The sequence below is a fragment of the Sorex fumeus genome, unplaced genomic scaffold (genome assembly GCF_029834395.1).
Source record: "Sorex fumeus unplaced genomic scaffold, SorFum_2.1 ptg000086l, whole genome shotgun sequence".
In the NCBI taxonomy this organism is placed as follows: Eukaryota; Metazoa; Chordata; class Mammalia; order Eulipotyphla; family Soricidae; genus Sorex; species Sorex fumeus.
Genome location: NW_026606143.1, coordinates 7,980,999 through 8,003,509, shown reverse-complemented (window position 1 = coordinate 8,003,509; position 22,511 = coordinate 7,980,999). Strand labels below are relative to the sequence as shown.

The 22,511-nt window shown below is 42.7% G+C and overlaps 2 protein-coding genes across 8 annotated transcripts in view; one reads left to right on the top strand and one right to left on the bottom strand.

The window, feature by feature from the left end:
* Positions 1–22,511, bottom strand: part of CASK (calcium/calmodulin dependent serine protein kinase) — a 998,363-nt gene that overhangs the window by 67,384 nt on the left and 908,468 nt on the right. The window lies entirely within an intron of this gene.
* The window catches only part of USP9X (ubiquitin specific peptidase 9 X-linked), a 103,498-nt gene continuing 91,895 nt past the window's right edge, over positions 10,909–22,511 (top strand). For 5 of the 7 annotated variants that reach the window (XM_056131335.1, XM_056131332.1, XM_056131334.1 and 2 more), the window contains exon 1: positions 10,909–11,216. The gene's annotated coding sequence lies outside the window, so the exon portion shown is untranslated. The remainder of the gene's footprint in view (positions 11,217–22,511) is intronic. The other 2 variants (XM_056131338.1, XM_056131337.1) reach the window with 1 other exon arrangement.

Here is a 22,511-nt window from a genome sequence, read left to right as displayed (position 1 = left end):
TGTTAGAAGCATTTAAAATAATGATGAATTTCATAATTGTAGATACCTCAAATTTAATGATGCAGTAATAGTAGTAGTAAAAATGATGAGAATATTGACCAGGTAATATTTTGCATCTTAACATTGTGTTTAGCCCTTTCTGTGGTGATCTTTATAGTCACAGGGTAGAAATGTTAAGAATAGGGGCTGGAGCGATAGCACAGCCGGTAGGGCATTTGCCTTGCACGTGGCCTACCTGGATTCGAATCCCAGAATCCCATATGGTTCCCTAAGCACCGCCAGGAGTAATTTCTGAGTACAGAGTCAGGGGTAACCCCTGAGCATCGCTGGGTGTGACCCGAAAAGAAAAGAAAAGAAAAGAAAAGAAAAGTAATGTTACTTATAGACACTGGGCCTAACTTCCTGGATCCTTTGGGGGTGGGGGGAGGGACACAACACCCAGAGGTATTCAGGGCTTAATCCTGGCTCTGTGCTCATTGATCACTCCTGGTGATGCTCAGATACCATATGGCATGCCAGGATTGAACCTGGGTTGGCCGCTGACAAGGCAAATACCTTAAAAGCTGTTCTCTTTCTAAAGTTCCATAGTTTTGTTCTTTTTAAAGTAAAAGGTGTTTTTCTCTGGATTTCCCCCCACAATTGCTTTTGATTTTCTACAGTAGGAGTAAGGTAGGCTGAAGTATAGAATTTGGCATTTATTCTAGTTGGCTTTCCAGGCCTATGGTTTGGTGTCTCACTGATACTGGAAAATTATCAGCCATTATTACTTCAAATATTTTTGTTCCATTTTCTCTTACTTCTGTTATTCCCATTATGTATGTCATACTTTTTGTAATTGTCCCATAGTTGTTGGATATAGTTTTTTCCCTATTTTTATGTCTGTTTTGAAAGTTTCTGTATGACGTACTGAAACTCATTTTTCCTTAACTGGTCAGCTAATGAGTCTTCTGAAGGCATTCTTCATTTCCATTAGGGTTTTTTTGTATTTTGATTGGGGGAGGGTAGATCACACCTGGCTGTGCTCAGGGATCACCCCTGGAAGTACGGGTGGAGGGGACCAACCATTTTCAAAGCAGGGTAGGTTATGTACAAGACAGATCTTAACCCTTGTCCTCTCGGTCCCATAGCTTTTATTTATAGCATTTCCTTTTGGATCCTTTAATAGAAATTCCAATTTTTCTGGTTACATTACATGTTCACTTTTTTCCTCTTAGAACTCTTAACATTTTAATCATAGATCTAAAAAAACTCCTTGCTTTAGAATTCCAGTGTTGCTGCCTTCTGTGAGTGGAGTTCTGATGGTTGCTCAGAGTTTTCAAATTCCATTTTTTGTTTTTTGCCTTGCAACTTTTGGAGGAACAAGATACTAGCTACACTGGGAAAAAGAAGCTATGTTAATAAACAGTAGTCCCCTGAGGTCTTTGTAGTTTGGGGCTGGGGGGAGGTTGGGGTGGGAACTTATCTTTTATTCTAGGATTAGGCCTTTACTGTGTCTGGGACCCCCAGGCTCAGACCTTCCCCTGTGCTTCTCATCCTGTCCCTCCTTATCTTTAGATGAGCCAGGAGCAAGGGAGGGCAGGAGTTTGCTATTTCCCTTCCCTTATGAGATGACCAGCGGGATGCCCCTCCCCCAGGTAGATTTCACAATGGTAACTCTCCGCGTAGTTTGGCCTTGGTAAAATAGTTTCCCTTCAGGGCAGTCCTTTGTTTGGAACTGAACCATCCGGACTGATTTGAAAATTGTTCCGTGTACCTGGTGAGATGGCCGATCTTCAGTCTACACCCTAGGCATGGTAAGGGCTTCTGGGGCATAAAACTTGAAATTTATGGGGGGGGACCTCCTAAGATGGGGCATCTCCAGGCGTTTCACCCGGCTTGTTCACCCTGAGCCTCCAGCCCTTCATTAAGCACAGCTTCAGTTTTCCTTCTGATGCTAGCTCCAGCTGCAATTCTCAGTTCCAAAGTTTCTGTTTCACCTAGTAGAGAGAGTCTCAGCATTTGCTGGGCTCTCCAATTTGGAGGGGCCGCGGTTAGCCCATGACCTCGATTTTCTGATGGATCTAAAAGGAGTTATTGATTTGCAGTTTGTTGAGCCTTTTTTTTTTTTTATTGTTGTGAGAACGGGAGTGATGACTTCCAAGTTTCTTACATGTTGGACGGAAACTGGAAGTCAGCATTTCTTGTAGGAGCAGATTAAAAATATGCCAGATGTGCATTAGTGAAGGGCTAGCTATGTAAATTACACTGCTTCCATTCAACGGAGTACTATGCAGTCAAAGAAAAACCTTGCTTTTTCTGTTCTGCAAGGTGCAGGAAAACAATTAACAAGCAAACATTTCCTTGAATGCTGTTTGAAATTTGTGTTTGTTTAAAGCATGCATAACCCATTTGTTCTTGAGGATAAATAAAATGTAGCTTTTGAAGGTTCATAAACAACACCGAAATATTAGCAGCTACATCTTAAGTGCAGTGGGAGTGTTTTTTAAAAATTTGTTTCTGGGTTTGCCAGACTTCCTAAGGTTGTATTGCTTCTGTACTTTTTTTTAAAGGGCTGTCTTCATGCAAAAACAAAACAAAACACGTGTGGATGCAAGTACACAAAAAGGTGTTTTATTGTTGGAAGTAAGGGACATTTTTACCCTGTTAGCCAGATATTTTGTAATGCTATCCTATTTACAGTAAGTTTTGTTTGTGAGACACATGCAGATTTTGGTATGGTTAAAGCTTCTGTGTTGTTCAGATTAGGCAAACAATTAAGTGAAAAAGACCTGTTGCAGAATGGTGCTTGGCACAGTCTTACCTCTATGAATTATACAGCCATTTGCACTTAGAGTTGCAGCACAATTATAAAAACTGTTGTGATAGGCAGTTCCATGATTTTTATTTTTTTAGACTGGGTTAACTAGAAAAGATTGCTGGTTTGGAAACTAGTTTTTCTCCAGTGTTGAGGAACTCTGAGCCACACAGGTACAAATAGTATTCTCTGCAAACAATCACCTCAGTCTGCAAACCTGGGACTCTACCTAGGTCTTTTCAGCATAAGCAATGAGCCCCAACACATAATTAAAGGAGAGACTTGGAACTAGGGAATTGACAGCCTCTTTGGTTTTTTTTTTGGGTTTTTTTTTTTTTTGCCATTTTCACAAAAACTTTTATTTCATTTATTTTAAAGGCAATACATTTTATCTGAAAGAATTGGTGGTGGGCTCCTGGGAATATATCCCAGAGAAGCAAAAAAAAAGGTATAGTCGAAGTGACATCTGCACTTGTTTGTTCATTGCAGCACTCTTTACAGTAGCCAGAATCTGGAAAAAACCTGAGTGCCCGAGAACAGATGACTGGTTAAAGAAACTTTGGTACATTTACACAATGGAGTACTATGTAGCAGTTAGAAAAGATCAAGTCATGAAACTTACATAGAAGTGGTACTGCATGGAAAGTATCATGTTAAGGGAAATGAGAAAGAGAGGGATAGAGTAGAAAGATTGCATTCATCTCGGGAACATAAAGTAACAAAATAGGAGACTAACACCCAAGAATGGCCGAGATTAGTACCAGGAATTTTGCTCCATGGCTTGGAGGCCAGCCACACATGCTAGGGGCAAAGGCAGCTCAGATAGAGAAGGGAGCACCAAATAAAGGGTGTTGGGAGGATCCTCCCAGGATGGGAGAAGCATGCTGAAAGTAGACTGTAGACCAAGTATGATTGCCACTCATTGCCTCTTTTGCAAACCACAACACCCAAAAGGAGAGAGAGAACAAAAGGGAATGCCCTGCCACAGAGGCAGGGTGAGATGGAGGAAATGAGGGGTGAGAGGGATACTGGGATCCGTGGTGGTGGGAAACGGGCACTGGTGGAGGGATGGGTATTTGATCATTGTATAATTGAAACCCAAGAACAAAATTTGTAAGTCTACAACTGTACCTCATGGTGTCTCACTAATAAAAATTAAAAAAAAAAAGAATTGGTGGTGGGGGTACAAAACATAAACCTAAGAGGCAAGAAAGAATAGTTTCTAGCAGTCAATGCAAGAATGCAGTCATGGGGCTGTTGAGATAGTACAGGGGGTACAAACATTTGCCTAGCAGTGAGCGAAGCCCGCTTCTAGCCTAGCCATTGCTTATCGTCCTCCAAGAAGTGGGAAGAGATCCCTGAACCCAGAGCCAGGAGTCAGCGCCCACTCCTTCCAAAAGAAGAATGTAATGCTTAGAGTAAACAAAAAGAATAGCTGGGATATGGCTCAGAGGTAGAGAGTTTATGTCCAGTCAGTCCCTGCCTCCAGCAAACAGTAAAGAAATCCAGAAAAACCTTAGCAAGTTTGGTAGAAAGCAAACCTGTTTGTATTCGTGAAAAATTTGAAGTGTAGCATATATTTTAAGATATATACCACTTTGTTATGAATGTTATATGTTACATACACACACTCACAAGTGGCAGATGAATTCTGTCTTGGAAAGTCCTAAAGAAATCAACTTGAAACTTGAAACTTCTGTAACCAGCACTCGAGTTACCTGGGGGCACTCATTTAACTTTCTCTCTGGATCTGGAGAGTTCTTTGTGAACCAGACTGGCAGGTAATTCCTTTAATGGTTCAAGGACCTTTAGAGAAGCATTTTTAATGACTAAGAATAATATAGAAGTTTAGTATTTCAACAACTTTTTTTTCCCCCTAAAATGTTCAAGACAATTGTATTAAGAGAGTAAATTGTAGTTGGTTCTCAAATTTTGTTTCGACTTCCCCTCTCCTGTTTCCCCCAGTGACAGACAGGCATAAACTCCCAGACAGTTTCTGTCTGGAGGAGCATGTTCTATATAGTGAGATCCAAATTAATGATTTGAAAGAATTAGCAAATGAATATGTTTGTTCATGAGCTTAAAAAGCATTCATTTACTCTCCCCCCACCCCCCTGGGGTAAGCAGTAATATTTCCAAATTAGAGTAAACATTCAAGAGACTGTGACCAGAAGAAAAGTGGGTTGAAAATTTTTCTTTACAAAAGTGTCCAGGTGGGCCAAGAAGATAGAGGGAGTCCTAAAAAAGTACAAAGAAAGCAAGATGGGGATGGAGCTGCAATCACATAGAAAAACTGCAGTGAGTTTGATTGGCTGTCTTGAGTTGAATTACCAAATGGTCAGCCTGGTCACTGCAGTACAGCTTTATTTTGTTTTTGGGCCACACCTGGGGGTGCTGCTCCTGAATTGGTGCGAGGTGATTGGTACTGGTCGTCTTGGGGGACCGTGAAGTGCCATGAGTTGAACTTGGATCTTCAGGCTGCAAAGTATAGGTACTGGTCCTTGCACTATCTCCCCAGCCCTACAGGGCAGTTTTGATTGTAAGACCTGTAAGACACAGGTCCAAGGGGGCTGGAGAGAGAGTACAGCTGGTAGGCACTTGCCTTGCAGGGAGTTAACCTGGGCTCAATCTCCTGCACCCCATATAGTCCTTGAGCCCAGCCAGGTGTGGCCCCAGAACAGAACAAAACGGACAAAAAGATCTGGCTGTTGGATTCAAGTCATGAGACTTATGTTTTAGCTAGGTAAGTAGAAATTTTGGAAGTTTCTGGATAGGACACATGGACGAAGCTGAGCTTTACCAGTTAAAGTTTACTAGACACAGTGCAGGGTCAGGAATGAGGACTAACAGTGCTCTGAAATCCTGCAGAGGCCGTTCACCTGCACCATAAACCAGGCCATGAGGCATCACTGTGACTCCCCAACTGGGAAAGAATGAACAAGACTTCTTAAGCCTGCACCATATATGCAGAACTGCTATTAAAAACAAATTTTAAAGTATCAGATTATTTTGCACAGGTGGTTTATGTAAAATTGTGTAAGAGAATCCTTCAAATTGTAGCAAAGTGGTGAAAAAAGACTCTTGGTTAGGAACAGGTCAATTTCAGAGAGGTTCTTCTGGAACAAAATGGTTACACTAGTTTTAGTGTCTGTCACAGCTATCTAAAATTCACTTGAAATTCACTTGAATAGCCCTGAGGAATAGCATGTCATTTGCTAGCCTTAGATTGTAATGCCTTGTTCTCTCTGTCCTCTGCCAGTTGTCATGAAGGGATATGAAATGGGCCATATACATAGGTTTTCAGTTTAAAAAATTTCAATTCAAAGCAGGCATTTATTTAAAAAGGTAAAGGAAGCATGCACCCAGCTGAAGTTAAAGGTGGGGGTGTGTTATTTAAGGGAAAAGGAAAGGAGCAGACACCGTCATACACATAGGATTGCAGGGGAGGCACTAGGGTGGGGTGGAAGTTCCAAAGAGGAACACTGATTTTTATATTAAAGATCTGAGAGCACTTTTCTTGTGTGTGGGAGACCTTGGGTTCAATTCCTTGCACCGCCCTCCCCCCCCCAAGAAAACGAAAACCAAACCCCAACAAACCAACAACCAAAAAAAAAAAAAAACCCCCAACCAACCAAAACCCTAAATCACAAACTAAGTCATTGTTGGCAACAGAGATGTGACTTAATGGTAGATGGCAGGCCTTGTATGTGTGAGACCCTGGGTTCCATCCTCACCACTGCTAACAACAAAAGCGTTTTTAAAAATCTAAGTAACTATGGACATTCCTAATACCATTCAAATCTCAAAGTCTTCGCTCAGCTACATTCATCAAAGCTCCCTCTGCTTAGTTGAGCTTGTCCATCAGCTCAGAAGACCTTGCTAGTGGTATAAAGCATTTAACCAGTTGTAGAACGCATTTGAAACTGGTAGCTCTGAAAGTATTAAATAATATCGACTCATTTAGGAAACTCTGTTCTTTAAGTGTTCTAAAACTGACTTTAGGGAATCAGGTATTTCTGGGTGAAAAATGAGTACAACGGGAAGTTTTATGAGGAAATGTAATATAATCAAGGGTTTGCCCTGCCAATGTAGAACCAGGAAGTGAAAAATTCGTTTTAAATCGAAAGGACAGATGTTATAAAAGAGAAACCAAAACAAAGGAAATGAGAAGGAAGATGCTGACTTTATGGTTTTAAAGGAGCTGCACGGAGAACTGAACCTATGTTTTTAGCCCAGACTGTTTGCTGAACTGTCAGATGGGGTCCTGTCAGTCAGAGGTGTTTTTGTAGGCTACATTTTACCCCGGGGAACAGACAGAGCTTGAGGAGAGAATTCCTGGTGAGTTTAATTTGATCGGCTAAATTTCCCTAGACTAAATAATGGGACTATAGTTCATTAACCATATGAAATTAATTTTTCCTTCCCACTTTAAAAGAATTGTGGCTTTATACATACATACATACATACATACATGTGCACATACATATATAATGTATAATGGCACAACTGTATTGACCTTGTCACCCATTTTTAAATGTACCATTTTGACTTTAAGTCTATTCACAATGTTGTTTGAGTATCGGCACTTTCCATTACTAGAACGTTTTCATTATCCTCGAAAGAAATACAGCAGTACTTATTAATCAGCGACTTTACATTACCTCCTCCTTTGGTAACCTCTGTTCTATTTGTCTCAATGCATCTGTCTTATATGAAAGTGAAATCATATAATATGTGACCTTTTATATTTGCTTTTCTCGCTTAGCTGTTGTGATCCATGTTCTTAACATGGGACACTAAGAATTTGTGTTCCTGCTTTCATTTCTTGTGGGTATATAGTTAGGAGTGAAGTTTCTGGGTTATTTGATAATTTTCTGTTTAGCATTTTGAAGAACTGCTAAACTCCAAAAGGAAAGTGGAAAACCACGGTAGCTGCACCATTTTACATTCCCACTGGCGAATTACAAGAATTCCAACTTCTTAGCATCCTTGCTAGCAGGTGTTACTCCTTCCTTCCTGTCTCCTCCCCTGCTCTCTTCTCTCAGCTCTTTCTTTACTTTTGCACTGCCAAGGATAAATCCCAGGGTTACGGCTGCCTCATGCATGCAGGGCAAGTGCTTTACCACAAAGCTACATTTCTGACCCCATTTTCTTTCTTTCTTTTCTTTTTTTTTTTTTTGATAATAGCTATCCTATGGGTATGTAGTGGTTTCTCTTGGGTTTTGATTTGCGTTTCCATAATGACCAGTGATGCTGAGCATCTTTTCATGTACTTAGAATCCAAAAAGCTGGCTGGGATTTCGTTAGGGATTGGGTTGACCCTAAAAGTTTGGGAACTCTTGCTGTCTCAACTATATTAATTAAGTCTTGGGGCCAGAGCGATAGTACAATAGGTACTTGCACATGGCCAGCCCAGTTTCGATCCTCAGCATCTTGTATGGTTCCCTGAGCACAACCAGGAGTAATTCCTGAGTGCAGAGCCAGGAGTAAGCCCTGAGCACTGCTGGGTGTCACCCCAAAACAAAAACAATGTTAAGTTTTTTAATCCTTGAACATGGACTGTTTGTCTGTTTATTCTGGTCATTTTAAAATTTCTTTCAAAAATGCTTTATAATTTACACTGCAAATTTTTGTACTATTAAATTTATTATAAGTATTCTTTTTGGTGCTGTTGCAAATTGAATTGTTTTCATTTTTGGAATGTTTATTGTGAGTTTATAAAAGTAAAATTGATTTTAAATATTGATCTTACTTCCTGCAACCTTGCTAAACTTGTTTATTACCTCTAATGGTTTTAAGAGTAGATTTCCCATATATAAGATGGTGTCATTTGCAAGTAGAGGCAGTTTAATTGTTCCTTTCTTACCTGCTTGCTTTTAGTTTATCTTTTTTGCCCTGGCTTGAATCACAAGTACAATGTCAAATAGAATCGGTGAGTGGACCTCCTTAATAAAGGTGCACTTTTGATAGGATTTAAAAAACCTGTGTTCATCACTTTCCAATCCTGTCTTGTGATCTTGGGCAAATAATTTACCTTTCTATTTCCTTATCTAAAATCAGTGTAGCAATATACATTCTGGCTACCTCATTGAGCTCTCAGGATTAAATAAAAACTACAATGCACTTTGCAAACCTATGGCTTACGTGGGCACTCCTTAATATCCACGTAAACTCCTAAGTCAATGGAGAAGCCAAGCCACTTATGGGAAAATCACAAAAAACAAGATAAAATTTGCTGTGAATTTTTATGGCTAGGAGTTTGTGTTTGGGAAACCTTAATACGCACGTTAAGCTTTGTCCAGGCTAGAGTTGTATAGAGAAATGATTTTTAAAATTATTAGCTCTCAACCTGTCATCCTCAATTTGGGTTCCATTTTAACAGCGTTTTATAATAAATCAACATAATTAGAGCATAACTAAATTCAACCCTGCCCTGAAAAAAATTTCATTTGGGGTTTTAGAGTTTTGCTATGATTTTGCATACAATTTGGCGTCCCACAGCGTTTTTAATTCAAAAGGAAATCTGTGGTAAATTAGAAAACACTTGTTTCTCTTCATTGGGCATTCAAGTTAGAGTGTAGATTTGTTCCAAGCAATCCATTTATTTGAGATTTAGCGGTTTAGGCTTTACTTTGTAATATAAATATGTAGAAAATACCCCATGACATAGTGGATTGAATTGTGCTGCTGATTTGGCAAAAGCAGCTAAAGTTGCTGCATTTAGTGTTCCCTGGTTGGTATGTGGTGCAGGGCTCTTTATTTTTATCTCCTGCTCAGTTTTAAGGGCTCCTATAAGCAATGGGCGGTCGGTCACAGTCAGTCTGGCTGTGGGAGCCGAAAAGCTTTCACACAGTGATGCTGCAGGATCATGTGAATGAATTTCTCACAGCGCCCTCCTTCATTGGTGGGGGGAAGGCCTCCCACACTCCCTCCTCCCCTCGACGCCGCCTGAGATAGCCGCACCCTCCCCCTATCGGCGCCGAGCAGGTGGCCGGGATCTCGGGACCTGGCTTCGCTGCGCCCCCCAAGGCACCCGCCCCGCGGGCCTGGTTCGGCCCACAGGCGTGACGCGGGTTGGCGCTGCAGCCGGGACCCCCAGGCACCGGGTTTGCGAACGCCGGGCTCGTGGTCTCGGGATCTCTTTTTCCGCCGCCCCTCCCCCCGCGATCCCGGAAAAGGGGGAGGCTGGTGACGTCATCATCCGGGCACTAGCCGGCGGGGCCACGGTTCACAATGGAACAAAAACAAGCAGCCCAACTAACTCGAAGCGACGCGATCTGCAACTCGCTCGATTAACCCTGTCGTGCCCAAGCCCTCTGCCAGTGCCCCCTCCCGCCTCCTTCGCCGGCGTCGTTTGCCCCTATTCTTTCGGCTCTCCTTTGCGCCCGTCGGCACGTCCTTGAGCCACCCCTGCCCCCTCCCCCGTTCGGAGTCGTGGAATGTACAGAACTTGGGTCCAGAGCGTGGCACGGCTCTGATTGGGCCAGCCGTGAGAAGCGGTACCGCGTGAACGTTCTATACCGCATTGTCTTCCCCTCCCCCGCCCGACGTTCGAGGTTCCGGGCCTGTCCGGCCGGGCCCCACTCTCCCGGAGGCTCTCGCTCCTCCGGCGAGCCCGCCGGGGGTGTTGGAGGAAAACGGGGAGTGGAGGGCGCCGGGGAGCTAGTGGGGGAGGAGGAGGAGGGCCGAGGGGTGGGCCCACGGTGGGGCGGAGCTCTCCGGGGGCGGGGCAGCTCGAGCCCTGGGCGGCGCTGGGCTAGTGGGAGTCTGCGCCGCCTTGCTGCCGCCGCCACCGCCACTGCTGCTGCCGCCGCCGCCGCCGCTATCGCCGCCGCCACTGGCCCAGCACTTTTTTTTGGGGGGGGGGGGTGTCGGGTCGGCCATATTGACGAGGACGGGTGTCTGCGGCTGCGGAAGCTAGTCTCCGCCGCCGTCGGAGCCGCAGCCTCCCCGCAGCCGGCCCGCCCGGGCCGTGCCGAGCGCAGCCCCTCCCCGCTTTTCTCAGCTCCCGGGCCTCGCGGGGACCTTTCGCTGCCGCCCCTCTCGCGGGAGGCGGCCGCCGGAGCGCCCGGGGCTTGGGTCTGCGCCCCGAGCGCGGAGCGAGCCGCCGCCGAGCGGCTAGACGGGGAGCGGAGATCGAGGCGGTGACCAGGGGAAGGTGAAGGCGCCTTTGGGGGAGGAGGAGCAGAAGGAGGTGACGCAGGAGAGACGCACCGCCCGGAGCCAGTCTGAGTGCCCCGCGCGAGCCCCTGCTCGAGGGGAGTAGGGGAAGAGGGCGGCCGTCGGCGTCCTGCAGCGGCGAGCCCGGCGGCTGCAGCCCCGCACCACTCTCGGGAGCCCGGCCGCCTCGGACGTACCCGGGACCGAGCCTCGCAGCCGTCCGCCTCCGCGCGCCCTGCTTCGAAGACGCCCGAGTCGTGTGGTGAGTTGCCCGCCGCGCTGGGCCGGGGCTAACAGCTGGGAACGGGGCGGCGGGAGGAGGGCGAGGGGGGTGTGCGTGCAAGCGGGGCGCGCGCGGCTCTGGGGCTGCCCCGCGGGGCCCCCCGTCGCGGCGCGGGGCTGCGGGGGCCGGGGTGCGGGGCGCCGGGGTCCCGGGAGCGCGAGTGTGTTTTGGACTGCAAGGGAAAATGGCTGACGGCTCCGTCCCTCCCCTCCTCCCCCTGCCCGTCCTGTCTGGGACGCAGGCGGAGGCTGGAGGCTCTGGGGCGCGCCGTGCAGCCCCCGCGGCGTAGAGCGGGGCGCGCCGGCGACCGCGCTCCCCGGTCTGGTTCCACTTGACACCAAACGCCATTACTGAGGTGGAGTGATTGGAGCCGGGGCGCAAGGCCGCGGCTCCCGCCGGCTGGCAAGCGCCCCGACGAAGGGGCCACCCCCCCCCCTCCGCGAGAAGCCGCAGCTTCGGGGCGCTTGGTGGGCGCGGCGGGGCCGGTTATCTGACACCCCCCACCCCCCTTCGTTTGTCCGATCCCCGAACGCTGCTGGGCAGCAGAAATCGCTTGCTGGCGAACTTGGACCCCGGCACCTGGCTATTTTTAACCGCTTGTGCCCCAAATGTGAGCCGCAGCGAGGGGGGGCGGGGGGTGAGGGGCTTCGGGACCGAGGACGGATTTCTTGCCATTCATTGTGGAACGCGAAGTTCGAGTTGCAAGGGGCAAGGCGTTTTATAATATTGCCGTGGCCTCTGGAACTTGCACGGCGAGCGGGTAAGGTCTCCGACGGAACCTGCCGAAAAGCGGCCTGTTGGGGGGAAAGTTCTCCAGTTCGCCCAGCAAATTGGGTCCTCCACGGGTGCAGTTTACAGGTGTGTCGTGGCTCCGGACGCTCTTGGAATGGCACAGAGGGAGTTGCAGATGTGGGTGAAATATTCTTGCGTTTAAAATGTTGGGGGGCGGGGGAGGTACGTGCAGCATTTTTCTTTTTAATGTGGAAACTCCGAGTCCTTTAAAGCTACCTAACGTTTGTGTACCTTCACTTCGAGGGAGAATTTGGGATGCATAGATGAGAAAACTTTTCCGCAGTTACTTAACCCTGTCTTGGAGCGCATTTTGAACGCCAGTATTTGTATATTAACCCTGACTAGCTTGGTCTTAATGCACTGGAACTTAAAAATGAAGGCTACACACTGTCCTTTAGAGCTCACTGCTCTACTGACTCCGTGGGCTGCCATTTTGATTTCAGCAAATGCCGTCCAAATTCTTAAAGATTTATATATTTAATGTAGAAATAAGCCAACTTTTGTTTTCTTAATTTAAACGCTCCCGTGTTTTGTAAATAATACTTCTAACATTAATCCTAAAGCCATATTGCCCTGGTGTTTGGAGTGAAAACCAAAGGTGGACTCAAATTAACATTTTTGATAGCTTGGTATATTTTGCTTTCTCAATTAAAAAATAGACGTTTGTACTTACTGTACAATTTACCCCCGTACTCTTCATATATTTTTTGCACGAGTATTTAATCTGTGTAATTTATTTATCTTAATGTTCTCATGACGGCCTTTCTTTTGTTTACTGATGTTGGTGGTTTGACAGAAAATAGAGAATCTAAAGAGCAAGAATAGTATATGAAAAAGTAAGTTGGAAGAGCAGATTTTATGTTTTACTGAATGACTAGAATCTGTTGGCCGTCCACAGATCTTTTGTTTTATCAAGGAAATGCTCTCAAGATTTATTTTGGATCTTATTTTTCCAGGTTCTTGAAATACAGTGACATCGCAAGAAGATGAGATTTTGTCGCTATCTCCCCAAAGATAATTTTTTCCTGGATATGGTATTAATATAAGCTGCTTTATAATTTTGGTAATGTGGATATTTGCCATGAATTTACTAGTCGTCAACTTATTAGACACAAATAATCTTTCTTCTAGGTTTGGTTGAGAATATGATGTTTATTTTGTAATGCTGGGGAGCCATCGCAGGGCCTCACATATGCAAGGCATGTTCTCTATTGCTGAGCCACATCCCCAGCCTCTTTAATATTTCAAAAGGGCAGTTTTAAGATGGCTTTTATACATTAGTTTCAGGGTTTACTATTGATTGAAACCTGCTGTTTAAATCAGGTTAAAGAAAGTTGGTTTTTGTTTGTTTTGGGGTCACACCCAGCAATGTTCAGGATTTATTCCTGGTTCTGCGCTTTGGGTTTACTCCCCACCAGGTTGGGGTCCATGAAATGTCAGGGATCCAACCTGGGTGCCCCGTGTGCAGGGCAAGTGCCTCCCTAACCACTTTATTAGGGCTCAGGGCCCCAAGTAATTTGGAATATCTAGAAGAGTGTTCCAGAACTCTTCTAACCTTGTAAGTCTTCACTTGTACTGTCACATGAGGGGGGAAAAATCTTACCTTTTTGTCTATGGAGCTAGTTAAGTTTTTTTTTTTTAAGTTTCTCAAAGTAAAGCTTATTTAGTTAGTTCTTACTGTATTTACCTTCTTGTTGACATATTTTGAGTCTTTAAAATTATTTTCCAAAACCCTGAAAAAACATTTTTTGTTTTTTTAAAGTACTTATGTCTTTGAAATCCATCATATTTATTGCCAGGTTCTTATTTTAATATAGTCTTAACATAGGAAAGGGCTAATAGCCTTTAACCCTAATTGTATAATTGAATCTTTTTTGGGGGAGCTTAAAAAAACCTGTCCTACTCTCAGAAACTGATTAGCTGGTGTTTTGTGGGTCCTTGGGCAAAAACACATTTGTTCACTGGGATCCAAAAAAGATACATTTTAAAAGCACTGTGGATGATTTTCATATGAAGTTCAATGAAAGAGACTTGTTATTTGAAAGTGACTTAACACTTTCAGCATATTTTTATTGAACTTTGAAGCAGATAAATAGGGTGGATTTTTTTCTTGAGGGGGGTGGTGTGTTTGGGCCTTGTGGCGCCCAGGGGTGGCTCCTGGTTCTCCTCAGGGTCACTCCTGAAGGTGCTTATCGCCAGTATGTAGTGCTGGGTTCAGCTTCCTGCAAGACAAACACCTTAATTTCTCTACTATCCTGCCCCCCCTTTTTTTTTCTAAGATTTTTTTCCCCCTCTTTTCTCAAGTAGCAGCATAATTGTCATTTATTGGGCATAAATTATGTTACAGTTCTTTGGTAAGCATTTGCCACTTGAAGATCTTAAGTAGCTTGAGTTCCATTATACAGATTGAGGCCACCTCACACACTCAGCCAGTGGTGGTTGGATTTCACTAGGCCACATTAGTGCAATAACATTGACTACTTTCTTAAGAACCATATCTGAAACTTTGGTTTCTAGTACTACAATGGATTTAGAGTAAAATATTAAAAATAATAGTCATAATTTGGGAAATAATGTTGGTTGGTCAAGAGACATGCTAAAGCTTTGAGCATGTTCAGGATGATATTAGTTGAATTGGTGAGTGGTATTTGTGGCTAAAATAATACTATACAGCAGCTGACATCCCTTTTTTGGTAGTGGGGGGCTTTACTTCTGGCTTTATACTCAGGCATCACTTCTGGCAGCACTCAGGGGACCTTATGGGGTACCAGGGATTGAAGGCAAGCACCCTACTGGCTGTGCTCTCTCCAGCCCCAGCAGCTGACATCTTTAAAACATGGAAAATCCAGGCATTTGTTTTCTAGTATTTTACTTAAATTGCTCATCCCATTAATGACCTCCACCATTCTGAGTTGTACTTTACAGGTAAATTTATTTTTGGGTATCTCCAGTCCCTAAGATCAGGATTTCACAAAAACTTTACAAACCCTCCAAAATTAAAGAATTAACTTTTTTTACTATTGGTTGTAATTTTATGGAATAGCAATAAAAGTTACTTGGCATTTTAATTCTCTTAGTCCATCGGACTAAATTCTATATTGAGAAATGTGTGGGAGTTGCGGCTGCTATGCACATAGAATCTATGTGGGAGGGAGGGCACACTTGGTGGTGTTCAGGGCTTACTCTTGGTTCTGTGCTCAGGTGGTGCTTGGGGGATCTAATGTGGTGCCAGAGATCAATCAAGCCCAGGTGAGTCACATGTAAAGCAAGCTATATTATCTCTGGTCCCTCCATGCACATTCTTTCTGACAGAGGATAGAAAATCATTGGTCTTTAGTCTGTTACCATACTGATCTATAAAATCTTAATTATAAGGAGGAAAATTCATAACATTTTTAATATTAATGCATTAAAGTTTAAATTCATTGTTATTGAAGTGTACATATATGTAATACATTTTTAAGGAATAAGATGTAAATTAGATAATGTTTATGACAGTGTCTTGCTGAAATGTATTTTTCTAATGTGTCTCATGCGTGCAGATGCACAGTGAACACAGTACATGTATTCTGCAGCAGTGGCTTTCTGTTTTTCAGTTACTATCTAACAATTGTTTTCTACTTTGGTTTTACATGAGAATCAACTTTGGAACCTTTTCATAATACATTTGCTTAGGCCTAAGTCTCTGGAGATTATGTGGGTTTGGGGTGGAAATTGAGCATTAAGAAAAAACCTCAACAGATGATTCTGCTGTGTAACTAAGGTTTTTGTAATTTAGGGAAATGGGAGAGGATATTCTTGTATCCTATCATCGACTATCTTGCCTCAGCACCACCAAGAAATACAGACACTAGATTGTCAATTTGGAGAAACTGAGGTTCCTTGTATTTTGTGTGTATATATTCATATGGATTCAATTGTGCCTTAACTTGTACTTAAGAGTATTGGTTCAAATTAATAATACATGTAAGATATTTTAAAATCTATTCTACAAATACTAACTGGGCCAGATACTGTCATTTTATACGCGTGTGTATATATATCATACTACTGTTTTTAAGATACTAGAGATTATTGTGTCTACAAGCATACATTGTATAAAATGTGGGGCATTGGACTAGTTGCTCTCAAGTTCTTCCTTAGGGTATGGGTTCAGCATGTTGGAGTCCCTGAGTTTGATCATCTCCCTACCAACTGCTGGCCAGAGTAAAAGCCAACAGTGGTCCCAGGTCCTCCCTCACCCAGTAGTGCCAAGTGTGCCCTTTTTTGTTTTTTTCTCTTTAACGTTTTTGGGCCAGAGAGCTCAGTGGCTACTGGGCTGGAGTTTGTGATTCCTATGTAATAGGCCTGGGTTTGATCCATAGCTACCCTCCCACCCCAGCAAACAAGTCAGAAATGGCCTCTGAGCACTGCAGGGTGTGACTGCCGCCTCCCAGAACCCAAATCCTCCCTATCTCGAATTTTCTTAAAAAATAACACCTTTTAAGGTAAAAGTCACGTCAGTTTTATTTTACCAATTAAGTGAAATAGAAACTCATGTTAAGTTCCCCTCCCCCTATAAGCCCAGCTATCAAGTACAATAGAAATTGATTTTTTCAGTTTCTTTTATTTAGCTTTAGGGATAGCTCTATTTATGATGCTCTTATTTATTTTTGGTTTGGGGGCCACACCTGATAGTGTGCAGGCTTACTCCTGACTTTGTGTTAAAGGATCACTCCTGGCAGAGGCCGGGGGACTGTATGGGGTGTCAGGGATCTATCTCAGGTTAGCAATGCACAAGGCAAGTGCTTTTTGCCTTCTATACTATCATTTTTAATCTCCAGATGCTTAGATTTTTTGATCAAAACTTACATGCTCATATCATCATGAGCCTTAACACTACCACTTTTAAAAGTGACAGTTACAGCGTATTTTTCTTTTGACCTCAAATTCTGTCTTTTAAGTTGGTGGCCTCCATTTGGTCAAACTCAGTATCTCAAATTAGGGGCAGAGAGATGGCTGAGGTGCTGGAGCACATATCTGGCATGTGCCAGAGCCTCGGTTTGATCTCTGGCCTTGAATACACACACTCCTCAGTACCGCACGGTGTAGCCCCTATTTTTAAAAAGGGAAGGGGCTTGGGATGTGACTCAGTGGATAGGGCACATGCTGCACAAGTGTCACGTCCTGAGGTTTGAGCACTGCAGAATGTAGTAATAAAACTTAAAAATTTAAGAAAAATCCCCAAGGTAACTGGTAATGTTTAGAAAGTGCCTGGCAAATTCACCATATGGTCTAGGGGGTTTACAGTGTTTTGTGTTACACATTTTTATTGCCTGTCTGCATTACTTGGAGTCATTTGACTTAACCTAATCCCTTTATGATGAGCACTTCAGCATTCTTAGATCTAGTCGAACTTACTTTGTTCGGAGGAGGAGTATGGCTCCAAGAGTAAAGTAATGAATTGATTTTCAGTTACCTGTCCTCAGACTGTGCGTCGGCAGGTGTGAAGTTTAAAAGCCATGCTGGGGAGATAGTACAGTATGCACCTGACCTAGATTTGACCCCTAGCACCACTTGGCCTCTAAGTTCCTCAGATACAGCCCTGGAGTTCTTCAAGCACTGCCACTTGACCCTGGTGGTCTCTGACAAAGCAGGGTGGTGCTCTGGTGCCACAGGGCCAGAGCAGCACTGTATCCTTGGTTCTAGCACAGAACTGCCAGCCTGTTGACAAAGAGTGTATGCAGGACACATCAAACCCCCATCCAGAACACTGATACATGACTGCCTTTTGCATGGTGCTTATATTTTGGGAGGAGGAGGAGGGGCAGTTACACCTGCTTCTGTTCCAGAAGTATTACTAGCAGTGCTCAGGAGACCATGTGGTGCTGGGAGTTGAACCCAGGACCTCACTCTCATGCAGCACAAGTTCACTACCATTGAGCCACATCCCCAGCCAAGTGAAGCTTTCATTACATCTAAGAGTATTGTACAACATTAAATTATTTGTATTTCCTTACCTTTGAAATTCTCATTAAAACTCACACCCAAGGGTAGCTCAAAAGGGCTGGAGTATTCATTTGTGTACTGTAACCTGGAAATGATCCCTAGAGGTCTGTGCTAGGGATCTCCACCACCCAAATTTCACACATCTCTACCTGGTAAGGGACATGATGAGGGATTCTGTTCTTTACCTTGTCCTATTAACAGAGTACATTATAATAACTGCTTATTGTTCCGGATGCAAAATACAGGTGAATATTTTACTCCCAAATGGCTAGAGTTGGTTTTACAGCTTATTAACCTAATATGGCCCTTTTCTGTTTAATCTTTAGTCACCTAAGCTTTGAATACATTATATCCATATTGACTAACCATTATCAAAGGAATAATTCTACTTGGGATGATTTTGAACTGGTTATTTTGGTTCTGAACTTAGCCAAAGAACCAGTGAAATAGGAAGAAAGGAAATGAACAGGAGAGGCCTCTCTTAATTTATCCCTTCTGGCTTTGGTAATTCCAGTTTATAAATTTAGATTGTTATAAGAATTTTGTTTCTGCAGCTTATTACATAGAACTTCAAAGTCCCAAGTAAACTGGGATATCAGAGAGCATACCATGTGAATTGCATCTGGTATTAGACCCATATTCTATGTAATAATATTTTGTCTCTGATCAAGGTCATATAGAGTTGTGTTTAGTAATACCTCCTGAATTCAGAGCATGCATCAGCAAAATTCTTTACAGGGTTAAATAGTAAACATTTTAGGCTTTGTAATCGGCAAAATAAATACAAGGTAAGTTTTCTGTTGATAAATATGCTTAAATAACTGTAGATCAGGTCTGTTGAGAAGAGAATTTGGATGGGTAATTATATTGTGTTTTGCCTAATTGAGATTAAAAGTGTTCCCTGCCATCACATTGATCATAGGAGTTACTTTATGAAATCCATTCTCTGCTATGGCCTTTATAAAAATAGGAGGCCTTGTTTGGTATGTGCCAATACTTAGCTAGTTGTGATTTAGAGCAATGGTTCTGAGACATGGAGGGCTTATTAAAACAGATTACTAGGCTGGTGAGATAAGAGGGGTTAAGGCTTCTACTTCCTGTGGCCAACCCTGGTTCAATCTCTTGCACCACATATGGTGATACTGTGTCAGTCCTCCCCTTTCCCCACCACCACCCTACCACCACCACCATGAGTGATAACCAAACACAGTCAGGAGCAAGTAAGCCCTGAGCACTGTTGGATGTGATTCTCCCAATCCCCCCCCAAAAAAAAATTGAGTCGGAAAACAAAGATCATTAATTGGAGGGCCCAAACACTGACTTTGAGTTAGAGAACTCAATCGGATTAAAAATCTTTATGGGGCATGGGGTGCTGCTTCTAACTAGGAAGTTAATCCTCAGGTATTTGGAGGACCATGTGGTGCTAAAGGATTGAACCCAGGCCTCCTGCATACAAAGCATATGCTTCACCGCGTTGAGATCATCTCCTCAATATGGATATGGGTTAGGTATTGCTTATTGGCTATATTAGTTGATTCTTTTTGGCATTGTAATGTTTATGAGGGGGAAAAGCTTGTTCCTGACTGATGTTGAATAGACCTGTTTGATAAGTTTTGCTGAAAACTGAAATTTTCAAAAACTTATGCATTATAAGTGAGAATACTGTAATTAGAATGAAACAGGAAGCATGATAAATATAAAAACTTACATGTAAAGTGAGGTATAATTGGGGATGATTTTATAGAGTAGGAAAACACCTTAAAATAACAAGTGGATCTAGGATTCAGAAGATAGCTAGCTCAAAGGACTGAAGGGTACGTGGTCCCTATTTGGTTTCTGTCCCTTGAGCACTGCTGATAGTAATGAGTTTTAATCTTAGTCCAGAGTTTTTGGAGAAACAATTATAACCAGTCTACTACCTAGGAAGCAAATTATTTAATCTTGAAATTATAAAATGAAGGCTTTGCACTACGTGACTATCTTAAAATGATCGAGTTAAATCAAAATAGGTGAATAAATTTGCAGAATTTGCAGTTAAAATAGCTGTAATTCCATTAAATGTTGGAGGGTTTTAAAAATGCTCTCTTGTCTTTTTTTTATTGGGGGCCAAATCTGGTGATGTTCAGGGGTCACTCCTCACTCCTGGCTCTATAATCACTCCTGGCACTACTTGGGAGACCATATGGGATGCTGGCGGTTGAGCACTGCAAATGCCCTACCTGCTGCACTTATCATTCCAGTCCTAAAAAAATTGTTTTAAGGTAATTGTACTTATGTGGCAAGCTGCAGGGTCAGCCACAGGCAAGACAAGTAGAGGGTAAATGATCCAGTGTAGTGTGTTTTAGTTCTAGTTCCGTTTTCTCCGGTTCCATTTAACAAACCTCACTATTGTAAAATCAAGATGTTGGACAGTAATGACTTATTTGTGTGTGCTTTAAAAAGTTTATAGAAATGTGAAACACATCTCTTCCTTTATAAAGGTAAAAAGGGAGAATAGGTTAGGAGCCTGTTGGGTGCACAAGTGTGAGAGAATAATGTTTAGAATTTTTCTCTCATTTTCACCTTTGTCTGTAGGAATTTCTTTTTCTTTTTTAAATTAAAAAATTTTTTTAAATTTAATCACCATGAAATTTGCAGTTACAAAGTTGTTCATGATTAAGTTTCAATCATAGAATGTTCCAGTACCCATCTGTAGGGATTTCTTTTATTTACAGTCCCTTGAATTAATTGTTCTTGGTCAGCAGTTCCTAGTGTAAATTTGGAGACCTTTGATTTAGTAGTGTGGGTTATAGTTTTGTGCATGTGGGGGTGGGGGCATACCCAGCAGTGCTGGGTGAACTGTGGTGCTAGGGATCAGATCTGATCCTCCTGCTGCATGCAAAACATGTGCCCCAGCCCTCTCCAGTATTGTGGTATTATGGGTATAACATATTTGCTGTCAGAGCAGTTTTAAGTGTCGTTAAATTTTCATCTGAAACTTAGCTAAGATTTAACAATACTGCTGTGTTCAGAGTATAGTTAATAGTATTGTGACAATCCCTAAGTAAAAATGGAAAAATGAAAACTATTACTGCCTTTAAATCATGTAATTTTGTATAGAAAATAATATTCAGGGGAAAAGTTTTTTTCCAAATTGAGGGAAAAAACTGCATGTAGAGTGGCAGTGGATTTTTTTTGGGGGGGGTCTGGCACAGATGGTCTCAGAAAAATATCGGAATCTCAATAGAAAAGGAAGCTTATTAATAGTATGTCATTATTCCAGTCATTCTCAGATTTACTGGTCTCAGGACCTTTTGTAACAAAAAGAGCTTTTTGTTTATGTGGGGTTGGTACATTGGTACATCTACTATGTAAGACATTAAGAGATTTAGAAGTATTTTTGCATTTAAAACGACTCATTAGTGCTGGGGGTGTGTTAGCTTAGTGATAGAATACAATACTTCCTATGTATGAGGCCCTCGGTTCCATCCCTGCCTAAAGAACAGGCAAACAAAAAGATGTCCCCATGTTAATGTACCTTAACTCCCTGCCTCTATCTGGTTTGGAAAGCCATTGGATTCTCTCCTCTGCTTCTGGCCTTAATCTATTGTGATGTAATAGTACACCATGTGACCTCTGGGAAAATTCTACCATATAGCTAGCAGGGGACAATGAGAATGGCAAGTAGTGTGTTATGAAAATAATTGTAACTTCCTGGCTCTCCTAAGATATATTTTTGAGAAGTAGTACTTTAGGAACTTCCACGAGAAGTTCATTGTTCTTTTGGAGTGCTTTACCAACTCTTGTTTGTTTAAATTGAGTTATAACTTGTATACAGTCAAATGTGTAAACATTTTTTGGTTTTGGACTATATCTAGTGGTGGCTGGTGTTGCTAAGGCTGTTGCTTGGCTGTTCTGGGGTATCATTTGCAGTGTTGGGGATTGAACCTGAGTTGCTGCGTACAAGGCAAGCCCCATAATCCCTAAACTTAATTTATCAATGCTGTGTACTTGAGTTTGGCTACTTTTGCTTAATCGCACAAGTAAATAATTCCTTTTTCATTACTGTGTAGAATGCCTTTGTAGAAAATAAGCCATGATTTATTATGGTGATGGACTTTTGTATTGTTTTGCAGCATTTTTACTGATGTAATGTTGCCATGGACTTTTAGAATATGCATTTTGGCAGTCTTTAGTATACTGATAGATTTAGTATACATATATGAATGTTCAGCTTTTAGTAGATCTGCCAAACAATTCTGAAGTCATGTGTCCCTTAATGACAGGACTGTGTTCTGAGAAGTATGTCATTAGGTGATACACACCTAGGCTAAATGTTTGAGCCTTTTGGGACACATGCACTGTTCTGTGTGTAGTCTGTTCTCAATGTATGGCTAGTTTGTTGTACCAGTTTAGAATTCTACCAGGAAAATAGTTTATGTTCTTATTAACACTTTATAGTCCTTTTAATTTTGTTCATTTTTTTTTGCTGGAAGGAATATTTGTGAGTTATTG